This window comes from Mustela nigripes, chromosome 6 (genome assembly GCF_022355385.1).
Source record: "Mustela nigripes isolate SB6536 chromosome 6, MUSNIG.SB6536, whole genome shotgun sequence".
In the NCBI taxonomy this organism is placed as follows: Eukaryota; Metazoa; Chordata; class Mammalia; order Carnivora; family Mustelidae; genus Mustela; species Mustela nigripes.
The window spans coordinates 129,430,558-129,447,732 of NC_081562.1; the positions used below are offsets into that span (position 1 = coordinate 129,430,558).

The window sequence follows — 17,175 nt, forward strand, 5'->3', positions numbered from 1 at the left end:
AAGCCCAGATGAAGTTTTATCTCCAAACTTAATTGCAGGCATATTTTGAAAATAAAATATCACAGTAGCTTAAAAAAAAAAAAGGCGTATAATTAATGTCTTCATGTCTGATCAACAATTAGGCCTGGGTTAAGTAACAAAGTCTCATAATTTTATAGTACCTTTTAGACTGGTAAATCAGAAATCTAGAATATGTACAATTTTAATTGTAGGAAATGTGAGTATTTTCTGGAAAATATCATTAGGCTAAAAAGGCTAATCCAGTAGGTAAGTAATTCAAATATTCAATCTGCCATTATTAATCTCTTGTTATTTTAACACTAGCTGAACATGCAAGTCCTTTTTACAAGTGAGTGAGTTTTCATGAGGTTTAACTGCATTTTCATGAAGTTTAATTGCATTTTTCAAACTGTAATTTCAGTTTGGGATATTTTAGAAACCACACATGGATATCTTTAACATAAAGATGCAGAAAATGTTCTGGACCTTACTTTCAAAGTTGAAAGAATGTTTAACATCCATGGGAAAACTTACACATTTCTGAGTTTTAATAAAACTAGAACTGTGTCAAGAAGAAAAATATTACACGTTGCAGATAAAATCGTAAAACACCGATACCGCACAAATGCCACTTTATATACAGAATTATCAATTGCAGCTTATTCTAGTGGCTGGTTGATGAGAGAGAAGTAACTATGAATAACTTTATATTGAATTAACTTTCAATAGCTCCTATGTTACAACTCTGCCAACTTCCAATTATTCACACTGGCTTTATTTATTTTGTGGATTATCCATGACAAATTATTAATCCTATACTGACTTCTTGCCTCCAAGGTATTTAGCTTCCTAAAAGGAGAGTCAGCTCAGGGAATGATAACTAATTTTAATATTAATCTAAGAAATGCACAATTAAGAACATTTATTAAATAGGCACATACACATATAATAAAATAAAGCCCAGAGCAAATTATTTGTGATAATGCAATGTAATTTTTAGGCAATCACAGGTTAACTAGACACCTGGGACTACTGTAAATCATTTTTCTGTTTTCATAAGAATTAATGAATTAAATGAGCAAGACTTAAAAAACCCACAAAATTGTGTTAAAGCTTCTGTTGCCTTACTTCATGGTCTGAATAAAGCTTGCATTGGTGCATTGTGGTCTTTATCCTTTCAAATTTTGTTTAATTTCTGGGTAAGTTACTCAAAATTTAAAGCTGCAGTTATTTACTTTGAAATTAATTTCTATCTTTCTAGCAGTGTCTTCTCTCCTTTGACTTCCTTTTCATTTTTCATCAAGGCATAACTGAATTTTAACTATTCACATTTAAAAATGTATTTTTAACTAGTAAAATTTCTATCATGTATTTTAATCATTGATTATTTCTTGTTTCTCAAATGCCAAGTGGTATCTTTTTTTTTTTTTAATGGCTTTTTTTTTAATTTTTTGTGGTATCTTTAAAAATAAATTCCCTATGTCTTGAGCAGAATTTTGTACATTTGCAATTTCATATAACTCAAGTCTACTGAAAGATATCAAGATAGGGTGATACAGTCATTGCTTTTATTTTATTTCCCTGTAAATTTTCAGAGTCACCATCAATGTTGAAAGTCAATATCATAACCCTAAAATTATCAGGATGAAGAATAACTATTTTTCAGGACATTTGAATTATTTTTTTCTCCTATCCTCACCAGCAAGCCATTATAATTTCACCATTAAGGTGGATACAAAAATTCTGTAAAGAAAATATTAAATTATACTCTGAGAATATTCTGTAAGGGACAGTGTCTTTGGATAGTTATTTCTCTATTCTGTATTCTCCATGTACTAATGGAAGAAACTTCACTTAATTTAAAGAAGAAAGGGGGCAGTAATTTAAGAAAGTATAATTGCGAGTCCACATAAAATTAACTTTCCAAAGCAAGTCTAAGAAAAGCAGCAGCAATTCCCAGGAAAACATTTGCAAAATGCAGGACGATTAATGATTTCAGATACCCAATTCTGACTGTTAATACTTCAAAAAATAAATATTTTTACCCCGACTGTTTCTACATAGATTTGGAAAAAAAAAAAAAAAAATTCTCCATTCTCCATCGCCCAGGTTTCAAATCATGCAAATCCTTAACAGCTACTTCATCAGGAAAAAAGTTTTCCAGAAATATGATTTCCCACATTTCGAAGATCAAATCTCACATCGTTCCCACAGAAATAAATAAAAACATGGAAGAAACTGTAAATATATAAAAACTATAATTATAATTCTGGATTTGTCTCTTATTGTAACATTAAAATAAATGAGGGCTGTTGTTACTGTGAGTAGCGCAGTTGCTACAACTACTAATAACCAGGACCAGGTACCATGATTGCAAACATGTCTGCCCCTACTCTCCATCCATTACCACTGTCTCCATGGCCACCACCAAGAACAATGTAAACAATCACCCAAGGATGCAAAAAAAAACCCCACTTATTCCACAGCATGAGTTGAATTTTGTGAATTCTGAGAACACTCACTTGTTTTCTATTGCAAGCCAACTGCCAGTTTTTGGGGACCAAGGAGTGAAATGCTTCATGGGGATGGGTTCCACTTACTTCCCATTACATTTCTAAATTTTGAAAATGTCACATCAACAGCAGCTAATAATTGAGTGAGAGAGAAACCTTACAGGCCTGCTGACAGCAGGCAAGTGTGATTAGGTATTGAATAAGAACCTGTTACACAAATGTAAGAGCCCTTTTGTGGAACAAAACTTTTCCAAAGCCTCAAAAGCACTTAGAGCTGCCACTGTTCCATTTAGACATTTATCTCTTTTCTTTGGCTTTTTGGGGGCATGCTCAGTTGTGAAGAAAAATACATATGTCATTTTTTTGGTTGTTCACATTTTGGAGTAGTTCAAGCGAAAATATTTTTATTATTTTTTTCAAACTTGATTGTAGCCATGTGAAGGGCTAATCATTATAAACTATCTCCTTTGATCACACATGGTTCTTATTGAAAAGGAGTCTTGGTGAGGAAAAAACCTGTTTTCTTTGTGAAAATTCCAACACCTATACTTTAGAGCATGGTTATAGTCACTTTAAATCCTGTTTTGGCCTCTGTTCATTTAATTGGACAATTCTAGAGATCAAGGTAGAGATACATATCTTCATTGCAATCCATAAATGATTCTTAAATCGGTAGGTGAATGACATATGAGTACAGAATTTATTTAATGATACAAGCAAATGACATCTTAGTGGTGTGACTAAGTTACTTGACATCTTTGTGCCTTAGTCCCCTAATCCATTAAATGGGGGAGTAATCATGAGGTTGTTGTGATGGTTGAATGTGCTGATACGTGAGCAGCACTTAAAAACAGTGTTTAAGGTAAACATTTGCAGAAAATAAACAATCAGTTAAGTTAAATAAGTAAGCAATCATTCCCTCTAATTCTTACCTCTTGAAGTCTTTTTGTGTCTAACATATACTAGTTGATTGGACTTAAACTAGGATGTTTTTATGACTTCAAAACTGTGCTTCATACCCAAATAGTATGATACAGGTTTCTTTGAATTATTCTAGTTTGGATTAAGGTACACCACTGACTCTAACTACAGGGCAACAGATAATTAAAAGCTTTAGTATCTAAAGTTCTACATTTGAGATAACTTCCCTTCCCTTACATTATGATGTAGTGTGCACCTTGTAAAAATATTAACATCCTATTGGCTGCAAAACATTGTTTCATTTAACCGGATGTGTCATAGTAATAAAGGCTATATTTGCCTGTGAAACAATCCATGAAACTTTAATGTGTAAAGGGCTACATAAAATATTTTATTTCATCATCTTCCAGTTGATATTTCTGACCCCAGAGGAAAGGTTGGAGCTAATGTGTATGCCTGTAGGGCATTGAACATTCATAGTTAAATGCTGCCTTCAGAGTACAAATGACTGGTGTATGTCACCATGGTCACCTATGGGATGTCCCTGTACCCTAATCAAATAGATCTGAAATTTATGGTCCTTGTTCCATGAGGATTTAGAGAACAGATTCCTCCTACTGACCCCTCACTAACTTTATATATGATCTGTTCCCTTTCACCACCCTATTTCACTGGGTCATTTTTGTGCTTATTGTTTTGTCAACTCGCTCAGTATTTGTGGCAGACAACTTGCTGGAAGCAAACAAGTCAAGTCTGAGCATAATTCAATTTACATTCTACACAAATGCCATTTTATGAATCATAACACATTCTATAAACTACCCCCTTTCAGACAAATACTTGTTTGTAGTGAAGTCAGCCTTTTAAACAAAACCATATGCAGCAGGAATTGCTAATTTGAAAATTAAGTTGTTGTAAGTTATCGGGTAACGTTAACTCTCTGCCAGTTGCAACTGTACAATGACAGGTTTCACATCACAGGCTCTTTCTGGACAAAAATGGCTGCTAACAGACCTCACAGTTCACTGTGAGGAGACTGGTTTGTACACATGACCTCGATGGTTAAAGAAAGAAGGAAAAAAGATAAAATAGCACTTCGAAGTTCACATGAACTTACTAACTACTGGCTCCTGGGAAGTAACCTATAATACTGTCACTCACCAAATATTCTCACTTTATAATTCCAACCAGCTGTTAAGGTAAAATATATCAAATATATTTTCTATAATAAAAAATGTAAAATATTATGTTAAAATAAATTGCTTCTCCTAGACTCCTTTATTTCACTGACTTACGGCATGAATGGGAATTGCAATTCACAAAATCCATCCCTTGGAAGAAAAAAGAAGCAACAACTGACAACTTGGTTATTGGCTGCAGATTATATTCAGAAACTACCAATGTAGAGATTTATGTTGACCATATAAAGTGCTTCTCTCCAACTCCAAGGAATGAGCACAAGCCACAGTTGTGTAGATGAGGAGGAAGAGAGAGTTTTGAACTGCTAACAAAATTGTAGCCTATGGTTCTTGACTTCTCCATTTTGTTTCTCAAATATCAATGTGCCTTATTCTCAATACACGTTACTTCCTAGCGGTCATTGTAAATAGCACCCTTTGTCCCCCTCCTCCAGATGCTTCTGATTAGGTAGGATTTCCAGAGATGGTTCATGCACACTGGAGATAGTGAATGATAACCCCTGAAGTTGTGTAGTGTGTGGACATCACAACTTTTCAAGAAAGCTATGATTGTTCTTGTTCAGCTGAGAATCAAGCTCATTCCCTCTGTTCAGATTGATTCAGGTAATATTTCCAAAGCCTTACTCCTATGTGTGTGGGGGGATAGGTAGGAATTGGAGGGTTTCTTTAAATTATTTATGCTTCCACACTGCGGATTCAGGGGTCCAGTTGTCAAATATTGAACTCTCATGAGGCACCAAGTTATAGCTGGGAGTTACTCCCCAGCACCTGGGGGTCTGCTTAATTTGATGGTATGTTGCTCCATGTTTGCAAAGCCTCTCTCTTGAGTCCCACTTAGTCTCTTAGACCCTACTCCCTGCGGGCAGTCTTTCTAGAAGACAAATACTTGGTTTCCTGACCTATGAATATCAACTATCTTTGGCAGTTCTGCCCATTTACTGAAATCCAACTTTGGAAAACTACATAGGATGCTTTAAGTTACCAGCTGGCCTTCCAACCATGTTCCATCTTGCTTTAGAGAGGGGAACTCATGCCCTGCTGTGCCTTTAACTTCATCCCCAGGGTGCTCCATTACCATGAAAAGTAATAAAAATTGCCCTGTCCTTTCCTAAGGAAATCCATTTTTTTAAAGATTTTATTTATTTATTTGACAGAGAGAGATCACAAGTAGGCAGAGAGGCAGGCAGAGAGAGAGGAAGGGAAGCAGGCCCCCTGCTGAGCAGAGAGCCAGATTCGGGACTTGATCCCAGGACCCTGAGATCATGACCTGAGCCAAAGGCAGCGGCTTAATCCACTGAGCCACCCAGGCGCCCGGAAATCCATTTTTTTAAATGACCAGAAATAGCCCTGGAAGCAAGATGGCCAAATAGAAAGAGGCAGTATTTAGGTAGGAAACTTTTTTTCAGACACCATCAGACCTTACTCTACTTATTCACTAATCTGTAGTGTTGCATAAATACCAGGGAAATTTAAAATAAAAAATTTATATAACAAGAGAACATCTCCTTTGAATTCTTGCCTGGAACTGTGACCTGTTCAGCCTACAGTTTACAAAACAAATTTTATTCCACATATTTGAAATTATCTATGCCTCTGGACTTCTAAAGATGAGTTTGTTTCCCGTCCCTTCCTTGTCCTTCTGTTTTCAGTGCATGAGAAATACCATTCATCTCAACAGGAAAGAAGCTCTGGAAGGGAGTAGAAGAGCTTTGTTTTCTCAAAGACCACCATCTGCATTGCACCACCAAATCAAGCACTTGCTTCTTCCTCTTTTCTAGCCTAACTAAAGTATTGTTGCCACGTATCACCTCAGATGGTTTTAGTTTTAGTTCCTTTAGCATTTAAATTCTAGACCCAATCTACTGCCATATATATACTGTTTAGTAGATGATATTAAATAGTTTATATGCATATATATATACACATATATACACTCACACATATATGTACATATATGTGCATATATACACACACGTGTGTGTACATATATGTGCATATATACACACACGTGTGTGTATATATATACATATATATACATATATATGTATATATATATGTATATATATAAAATACACATGCAATGTATTTGTATGTGTGTGTGTGTGTGCATTTCTCTCCATGAGGAGTCAAAGTAGACTGGACCAACCCAGGTTTGAGTTCATCTTTTCCAAGCTGTATAATCTTACATCATCACTTACTCTCACTGAGTTGCAATTTCTTCTGTGAAATTAGGTTAAAATTAATCCCATCTCAACAACACTGTTGTGTGCAGTGAGGAAAGACTACAGGCATATAGCTGCAATTCTACCACTCAACACATATATTTGGAACATCTGTATTGCCCAGTGACATTGTTTCAGAGTCAGAGTTCTGTGGAGGCTCGTTCTGCAGCTAGATTCCTCTCCTCGTCCACTCTTGTTCTCTGCAACCGTGGTCAGTTTCCAACTGTGCTACTTCCAGTCTCCTTGAGACATGTAACCTTTTATGGCCTCTGAATTGTGATAGCAACTGTATTTCCCCAGAAGTGTTAGTAGTCTGGTCCCTTAAGAAGATAAACTGTCAGTGAGAGGGACAAAAACTCTTGCAAAAAAACTCTTGCAAAAGAGTGTTGACTCCACTGTATATTCATATTACACTTTGGACTTTAGAGTTTCAATATGTCCTACAATTTGAACATTCAAAACACTAGATGCCCAAAGATAAACTCACTCTATTTGAGAAAAGAAAAGAATTTATGTATTTGGTTTTGTGTGTGTATATACATATATATATGGGTGTGTATATATATATATATATATATATATATATATATACACACATTTTATTATATATTTTTGTTTTATATATTTCACAATATTATATTATATCATGTTATGTTATATTATTCATATTCTTCTTGGTTGCTAAGAACCAACCTGAGATATTGACAGGAATCAGCTTTCAACACAGCCAAAGAAAACAAGCAAGTATTCTTTGATAGCAAAATGAAACTTCTGTTGTGGAGTAGCAGAGTTTTTGCATCCCTACATTATTCTTATATTATTCTCTCTTGAAAGAGAGAGAGAGAGAGTCTTAGAGTATATAGATTATAAATTAACACGTGAAATGTATATTGAATATCTTAAAATCTGAAGTATAAAATCCTTAATCCCAGTTAATAATCCAGTTAGCTTTCTTCCTCTCAAAGCATTTAGGACAGGTTTTTACTCACTTCTCTGACCCAGATGAACCCAACTCATCAATATCTTGGTTAATACCACCTAGACTAAGATTTTCAAGAATGCATTTTTTTTTAATTTTTTATTTTTTATAAACATATATTTTTATCCCCAGGGTACAGGTCTGTGAATCACCAGGTTTTCACACTTCACAGCACTCACCAAAGCACATACCCTCCCCAATGTCCATAATCCCACCCCCTTCTCCCAAACCCCCAAACCCAGCAACCCTCAGTTTGCATTTTTTTCAAAAGTATAATGTATTCTTCCATAAAATTTATGAGGTCTATTATAGGAAACACTGAAGTTATTGAGAGCAGTGAGAGATTGAAGGCACCCTTCAGACTTTCTTTCTACATCCATGCCTTAGGTTTCTTTTGCAACTCTCACTCTCAAACTAAATGAATAAACAAATAAACAAAAAAACTAAGTTTATTCAGGGTCATCTCTTCATAGTGTTGTCCCAGGGGTGAGTTCATTAGAAGATATATTCTTCCAGCACAGTTATTATACAGAATTGCTTGCATTGATTTGGCATATGGTCACTGAAGCCAAAAAGAAAAGAATGTGGTTAGTACTACCATTTATCTCACAGATTAGATCCTAATTCAAGTGTAAGAGATTCTATTTCCTATAGTCCTATTGTGAAAAAATTTGAATAAATTTACTTTGATCAAAATATGAACAAAGCATTTTTCCTTGACCTTGGGAGTCTTTGCAAGGACTATTTAGATTTAAAAATTCTTAAATACGTATGTAAATACTCATACACATTCAAATATGGATATTTTGTGATGTTCAACTAATTTCTATTTCTTTATATATATAACTACATATATTAATGCTTTTAAAGATAAATGTTAAAAGATAAAATTCATAACATATGCATAGAATATATGTTTATGTATATAAGAATAAGTGATAAGCACATATGTATCAGTTTATTTACCATCTAGACTAAAATATATAGAATAAAGCACAAAAATGACCTTTAAACTATACCACTAACCGCTTTTACACATTTTTTTATTTATCATTTCCTTCTTTTTTAATCATTTTTACACTGTATGTTTACAACCCTAAAGATGATTAGTTTTGTGTATTTAGACTTTACAATAACTGACTTAAGTATTTTTCTGAAAGTTTTTATTTTTGTTTAATCTACATTCATGAGGGAATCATTCCTGTTGCACATGTAGCTGTGTTTCATTCATTTTTCATTCTTATATCATATTCCATCATACAAAAATAGCACAATTAATTCATCCAATCAACTTTTGAGGATATTTGTATTGCCCCAATTTTTTACCATTACAAATCATGTTACCATGAAAAAATTCTACATGTGTCCTTGTGCACATATAGAAGATTTTCTATTGTATAAACCTAAGAAGCTGTATGGCTAGATCATAGGGCATGCTGAGCTGTTTTTGGAAGTTACACCAATTGACACATCTACTGTGTGTGCGCATGTGTGTATATATACACATATATATGTATATGTATATACATATATGTATATACACCAATTGACACATCTACTGTGTGTGTGCACGCGTGTATATGTATATATGTGTATATATATGGCTTCATATCCCCATCAGAATTTGGTATTTCAAACTTTCAACTTTTGCTAATCTGCTAGTTGTGAAATTATATTGTATTGTGGAACTTATTTAGATGACTTAATCAAAATTATTTGATTACATTCATTAATTAAACTCAGACCTAAGTCCTATATGACTCACCTAAGAGTGAGTAATAATGAGATTATTTATTTATTTTTTTTTTTTCAGAAACTCACTTGCCATTGAACTTTCCTTTCTGTGAAATATCTGAAAAATTCTTTGCCTTTTTCTTATTGATTTCTAGGACCTGCTTTATAGCTTTTCAAAAAAAAATTCTGATACTACATATGTTTTCTGTTTTTCATACATTCTTAAAATGTTTTCTTAATCTTAAGTTTAAAAAAAATTCTTCCTTATTCTGATGAGATACATACCTATATTTATTTCTTTATGGTTCTCTAAATATTTTATAAATCTGTTTCATTATTTCTTCCACCTAATATTATTTTTGAAGGGTATAAAACATGACCCAAGTGGTGTTTTTTTTTTTTTTTTCTCTTCAGGGATAGCCCATTATCATTTTTTAGAAATTTCATCCTATCCTTACTAACCTGCAATATCAATTTAATTATAAATCTAGTTTGCATCAATCTATGTGATGTATCCCTGGGGTCTCTATTCCAACCCACTGGTCTGTTTATTTCTGTATAGTTATCATAATGTTTTATTATTATCTGTTCATCTGAGAGCATCGTGAATCAACTATCTATATTTTCCTTTAAGAATATGTGACTATCGGGGTGCCTGGGTGGCTCAGTGGGTTAAGCCTCTGCCTTCAGCTCAGGTCATGATCTCAGGGTCCTGGGATCAAGCCCCGCATCGAGCTCTCTGCTCAGTGGGCAGCCTGTTTCCCTCCTCTCTCTGCCTGCCTCTCTGCCTAATTGTGATCTCTGTCAAATAAATAAATAAAATCTTTTTTAAAAATCTTCAAAAAGAATATGTGACTATATAAAAAAAAAAAGAGTATGTCGCTATCCTTGGTCTTTTACTCTTCCATATACATACTTCTGGATTAGTTTATCAACACATACCACACATGTGGACAAGTAAAATAACCGTGTTGGATTTTGGCTGAAATTGCATTGAAATTTTAAGTAAGCTTAGGAGGAATTTGCTCCTTTTTACTTTGAATCTCCCAACCATTAAATATGGATTATATATTTATTTAGTCATTCTAGATATCTTACACTACTTTTTATTAAGAAAAAAGTCCTGCATGTCATTTTTAGATTTATTCCTATTTACTTAGTCTTTTCTGAAGATATCATTATTGAAAACTTTATATTCAGTCAAATTTTTTAACAATTTGTGGTGGCATTCAGAAACTTTTTTGCTTTCGTGTATTGATTTTACATGCAGCAATCTTACTCAACTAAAGAACTAATTCTAATAATTCATCTGTACATTTTTGGGGGCTTTCATTTACTTACAATCATGTGATTAGAAAATAATGACAATGTTTTTTTCTCTCCAATCATTATATCTTTTTTCCTTTTTCACCAGCTGAATATTGCTTGTTGTATTAATGCAGAAACAGTAAGTTATTTTAAGATAGATATCTAAATGATAAATTGAAATCTGCAGAACATGAAAGAAATATAATTCAGAATTTAAGTAGAACAGTTAACACAAAGATATTTTATAAGACTAAAAAAATATTTTGTAAGGCATTTAGATGAAATGTCACTGCTGAGGAATAATAATTCTGATGATTTCTACTTTCTATGTCTTCTTATTTCTAGAGAATTCTCTCTACACCTTAGAGAGAAATAGATAAATTTCTTTCAAGCCATTAATCTGCAGGTATCTGAACACCTTTCTTTTCTTGCTACTTCATTAGAGATGCCATTTTTCCATTTCTTTTGTAACACTTTTTCTTCAATTAAGCCTTCACATCTGATTATCCAACCAAGGTAAAGCAGTAGGAAATGCTATTCACAAAATCGCTCATTTGCTTCTCAACTTACAGTGGCTTTGACCAGAACAACATTTACTGGGAACAGGCAGAAATGGGTACATAGCAAACCAAAGGCACAAAACAGAAACACAACTTTGGGACATCCCCAGAGAGGAAAGGACTAATCCAACACTCTCTTTAAGGTTAATTGGTAAAACCAGTAGAAAAAGACCTTCCAAGTGCAGCTGCAAAACATTTTCTAGCCTCCCAGGGAAAATTAAAGAGATTCTTAGATTTTTTTTTTTCCCCAACACCTTCACATTTATATCTGACAAAAAGGCCCAGGGGCAAAACTATCCTATATTAGGTTGAAAAGAGGCACTTCTCAAAGGGGATTGTGGGAAAGCATGGAAAGCATATTATAAATTGATAACCTGCTTTTCTAATATATTAGCCTTTCTGGAAGAGCAGCAAGAGAGAGTATCTCAAATGCACTTTTGTATATCTGCTTCAGACTAATCAGAACTGAAGGGATAAAGTTTTTGTTTTGTTTTTTAAATTTCATTTTATGTCTGCTAAGGCAGAGAATGAAAAGGTTTACCGTGCTGGGAGGAATTCTTTGTCTGGATGTTCATTTGCAGTTCCCGTTCAATGTGTGAGTGGAGGAGTCAAGGTGGCCGCAGGTAGAATTTGGCCTCAGAGACATAACTCAGCCATAATAGTGCACCTCACATATGTGTCCAAAGTTCAGTGAAACCAGGGCCATGTTTGCATTCTTGTATTTCATCAGACACCAGTGCTAAAGTGATACTTCGTTACATTTTTTAAAATATAAAAAAATAAATAACATCTTACATTTCCCAAAAATTGGGAATACAAAAGGCATGTGGAGACTAAAATTTATTGGGATTCATGGTTCAGGGTTCAACATTTCCTTTTTCATACATTGCCATTGTCAGACACCCTAGGCAGGTACTTAATGACAGTGAACTATTTAAACTTTCTCTCATGAAAAATCTGGTGAGTTATTATATACTACGGTGTGAATGGGATATAATCTTTACTATGTTAACCCCTCTCAGGAGTATTTATAGGTTATTAAGAAAGATGACCCTTCCTAACCTAAAAAAAAAAAAAAAAAAGGTTCTCTTCTATTTTCACTTACAAGGGGTTGAAATCAACCCCCATGAGTATCCAGTCACTGCTGACCTTAAGTAGAAGGTGAGCACAGGTCCCCCCACAACCCCGTACCAGTGAAGGGTGGGGGCTAAACTTCTGTGAACATGTGTCACCACAGCTCCTCAGGTGGCTGTTACCATCCTCTGTCAGCTCTTCTGTGGCCATGCAGCTCCTGACCAGTGGCTTTACAAAAAAAAAAAAAAAAAATCTAATTTCATTACATAGAGTCATTCCAGACACACTTCTTCTCTTTGAGGAAAAAGTACTAAAAAATACGCATTAAGAATTTGTTTTATCTCCTTATTAGATAAGCTTTTAAGAACAGAACACTCGGGTGCCTGGGTGGCTCAGTGGGTTAAGCCGCTGCCTTCGGCTCAGGTCATGATCTCAGGGTCCTGGGATCGAGTCCCGCATCGGGCTCTCTGCTCAGCAGGGAGCCTGCTTCCCTTCCTCTCTCTCTACCTGCCTCTCCGTCTGCTTGTGATTTCTCTCTGTCAAATAAATAAATAAAATCTTGAAAAAGAACAGAACACTCATTTTTTTATACATGCTGCTCAGCTTGGCTTGGCAGAGTGCCCACCATACAAGTAATAAATTGGGTTTCAACAATGAGAATGGTCCAAACACCACAGCTCCATATATAAAGCCCCCCTGGTCTGGCCACTGCCCGGCTCTTCGACTTCCTCTCTCACATCTTCTCCACACCACCCTGTGCTTCAGCCACTCCCGACTTCACGTGGGCCCTGGGCATTTTATGTACTTTCACATGCTGAATTTTTCTGCCTGAAATATGCTTTCTTCCTTCTGTGTGCTGAAAAATCCTATTCGTTTTTCGAGCTTCAATTTAAATGTCTCCTCATGTGTGTAGCCTTCTTTTATCCTCTCTAACCCCAGAAGATCTGATTACACCCTTTGGTCTTCCATCGCTATGCTCGTCCCGACTTCTGTTATAGGTCTTACCACAACTGGTGTACAATTGTTTATTTTCACATCCACCCCGTGGTCTGTTTGCCTCTCTTCTCATCTGTTACAAACCCTAGAAGACGTGGACTAGAACTTTTTCATGTTTGTGTCTCAACATAGAGTCTGGCCATCATTCATGTACTTGTCCAATTTGCTAGCAATCATTGAGTGCGGCGTATGTTTGAGGGATTCCACGAGGCACTAAGGCTGGAGGAGGGACAGGGCCTTCCCTGCCCTAGCAGAGTGGTGTGTGATAGGGCTAGAGACCAGCAGCCTGGGGAGAGCCTCAGACTATGGGAGGCCATGCCAGCCAGGGCCTAGGTTTGGGGACTAAAGGTAATGGAAGCACATCGAAGGGCTGAAGCAGAGGCTTCACATGACAAGACAAACTATACTGAAAGAACATTCTGATAAACACCACATTCAGGAGAGTGTTTATTTCCAGAGAGGAAAAGTGGAGAACCATGGAGATGGGTACATAGTAAAATCTAACTGTGTCTGTTTTGCCCCCTACCTTCAAACTGGCTATTAGGTACAGTGTTTTATGCATTTTCTTTCTATCTATCTATCTATCTATCTACCTACCTAGGTATCTACCCATCTATGTTTTTGGTATAGTTGCAATATTTCAAAAACTGTAAAGTTTATTCAGCAGAGTATAGACAAGCAGGAAGGAAAACGTAACTAAAATAGGGTGAAGAATTCACTGCCTATTTCAATGATTTGTGGAAAGATCAGATGGGCTTACACTAGGAGTGAGGTGGCCAGAAGGGGGTTTTCAGAAGTAAACTACTGTCCAGATGTTTCATTGGATACAAGGGGAGAGTGCCGAAAAGGGAGTCAAATGGAAGGTGGGGTGACAGTTACTAAGATGGGGACACCAGAGGAGGAGAAGCTAAATCTAGGCTTCACAGCTGGTTTCCGAATACAGGTGTGCAAGCAATGCAGTGCCATTTCTGTTGCTCATATGCAGCAGGTATCACAGCAAAAATCGGTCGTAGGGCTGATTCCTGTCACAGACATTCCCCCTTTGAATCAGTTGTTTTTGAATTAAGCCCTGTGCACTGAAGCGGGAACCTTGGGGATCTGGCATAATCAGATTCCTTTGACAGATACACACCATTTCGAGGCTTGCAAACGGGAGGGATTACCTGCTAATTTAACCATGAAACTGGATTTGTAGCTCTGCCCCAGATAAGGTGAGGCTGCATGGACACGCATAGATCAACTACTCTTCAGGGAGCTAAAAAAATCACTTCTAGCATCATTTATTCCATTTTGACGTGTCATATGTGGTTCAAAGAAAAACTGATGTAGAGCCTGGTATATATGACAAATGCATTATTTTCCTGCTGACAATGTATTTGCCTGCAACATTAGTATTTCATAAGGACTACATAGAGAGACACAGCAAATGCATTGCATGAAAAAGATTTTCCTTCTAACCTTCACGCAGGCCTCTCTTTGGAATAATCTAAGGCAGCATAAGTATTGACATAATGTTAAATAAATACAAGGCACTGATAGCAGTCTACTTAAAAATCTGTAAAACAGAGCTCAATAAATGTAATACTCGGACTGAAGTCTTATTTTGAGGGTTCCCACCCTAATACAGATGAACAAATATGAGAGCCTAAAAGAGTAAAAAAACTAAAAAGTGTTTTTTTTTTTTTTCACTAACAGTAAAAAAATAAAACACTAAAGTTCCCCATAGGATATTCTCCCACTGAATTCGGGGGGTCATGGAGAGAAAAACGTGGAGTTGAAATGCAGGGGAGGAATTCTTTGTCCAGAAGAGTAATCAAGATTATTCAATGAGCAGAGGAGCTGTTTAAAATCTAAAGCTGGGACAGGGGAATGGTGAAGGCTAAAAGAGAATTTGAACTTTTTTTTATTTTCATAAGTGAACCATTTAAGTTTATATCTCAGTAGTGTTCAACAACTGAAAGACTCAGTCGGAGACTATCAAATACAATTCAAGTGATGACCAGAATGTTGTGAGAGTGTTACAAAACACGTAAAGGTATAGGTTAGGATCTGTGAACTGTCTAGATATCAAATTCTACACCTGGGAAATTCCTTCCCTCTGGGAAAATTATGTTTGTTAGGAGAAAGGGTTACCACGAAATTGGCATGCTGCGATTTCATGGAAAGTTTACAAAAACAGTTGGTCCTTCATTCCTTTTTTAAAAAAAATTGTGGTAAAACCACCTAACAGGAGATCTACCCTCTTACCTGTTTGAGTGCACAATACAGTATTATTAACTAGAAACATAATGCTGTACGGCAGATCTGCAGAACTTACTCATCTCGCACAACTGAAACTTCACATCCACTGGACAGCAACTCTTCCAGTAAGCCCTCACCCAGCTCCTGGGCACCACCATTTTACGCCCCGCTTCCATGAATTCGTCTCTTTTGGATACCTCATGGAAGTAGAATCACACAATATGTGTCTTTCTGTGACTAGCTTATTTAACCTAGCACATAGTCTTCAAAGTTCATCTATGTTGTTGCATATGGCAAGATTTCTTTCTTTTGTAGGCTAATAGCCCATCATATGCATAGATCACTTTTTCTTTACCCACGCATCTGTCAGTGAACATTTAGGTTGTTTCTAAGCTCGGCTGTTGTGAATAATTCTGCAATGAACATGGGAGTGCAAATACCCCTTTGAGATTCTAATTTCAATTCCTTTGAATAAATACTCAGAAATGAGATTGCTGGACCATGTGGTACTTGTAATTTTAGTTTTTTGAGGAAACACCACACTGTTTCCCATAGTGACTACACATTTCACATTCTCAACAACAGTATGCAAGAGTTTCAGTTTTACTGAATTCCCCTCAACGCTTGTTCTCTTTTATTTTTCTTATAAAAGGCATCATAACAGGTGTGAGCTGATATATCATTGTGGTTTTAATTTGCATTTTTCTGACGATTAGTGCTGTTGAGCGTGTTTTCGTGTATTTGTTGGCCATGTGTATGTCTTCTCTGGAGAAATGTCTATGGAAGAACTTTGCCCATTTTTTAAATTGTTATTTGTTATTTTGCTCTTGATTTGTAGGAACTCCTTGTATATTTTGGATATTAACTATCAGATATGTAGCTTGCAAATATTTTCTCCTATTCTGTAAGGTGTCTTTTCATGTTGCTGATGGTTTTAATTGCTGCACAGAAGCTTTTTAGTTTAATGTACAGTTGACTCTTGAACAACAAAGGGATGAGGGGAGCTTGCAGTTGGGAATCCATTTGTATATAACTTTTGACTCCCAAAAGCTTAACTACTAATAGCTTAATGTTGACTAAGGCCTAAATGATAACATAAACAACACATATTTTGTATGTTATGTGTGTATTATGTATAATGTATTCTTATGATAAAATTAGCTAGAGAGAAGGTATCATTAACGACAACATGGATGGAACTAGAGCGTATCATGCTTAGCGAAATAAGTCAAGCAGAGAAAGACAACTATCATATGATCTCCCTGATATGAGGAAGTGGTGATGCAACATGTGGGCTTAAGTGGGTAGGAGAAGAATCAATGAAACAAGATGGGATTGGGAGGGAGACAAACCATAAGTGACTCTTAATCTCACAAAACAAACTGAGGGTATGTGCTTTGGTGAGTGCTGTGAAGTGTGTAAACCTGG

General features: G+C 35.7%; 1 protein-coding gene across 4 annotated transcripts in view; it reads right to left on the reverse strand.

Moving 5' to 3' along the window:
- PLXDC2 (plexin domain containing 2) overlaps positions 1-17,175 on the reverse strand; it is a 463,944-nt gene that overhangs the window by 158,152 nt on the left and 288,617 nt on the right. The window lies entirely within an intron of this gene.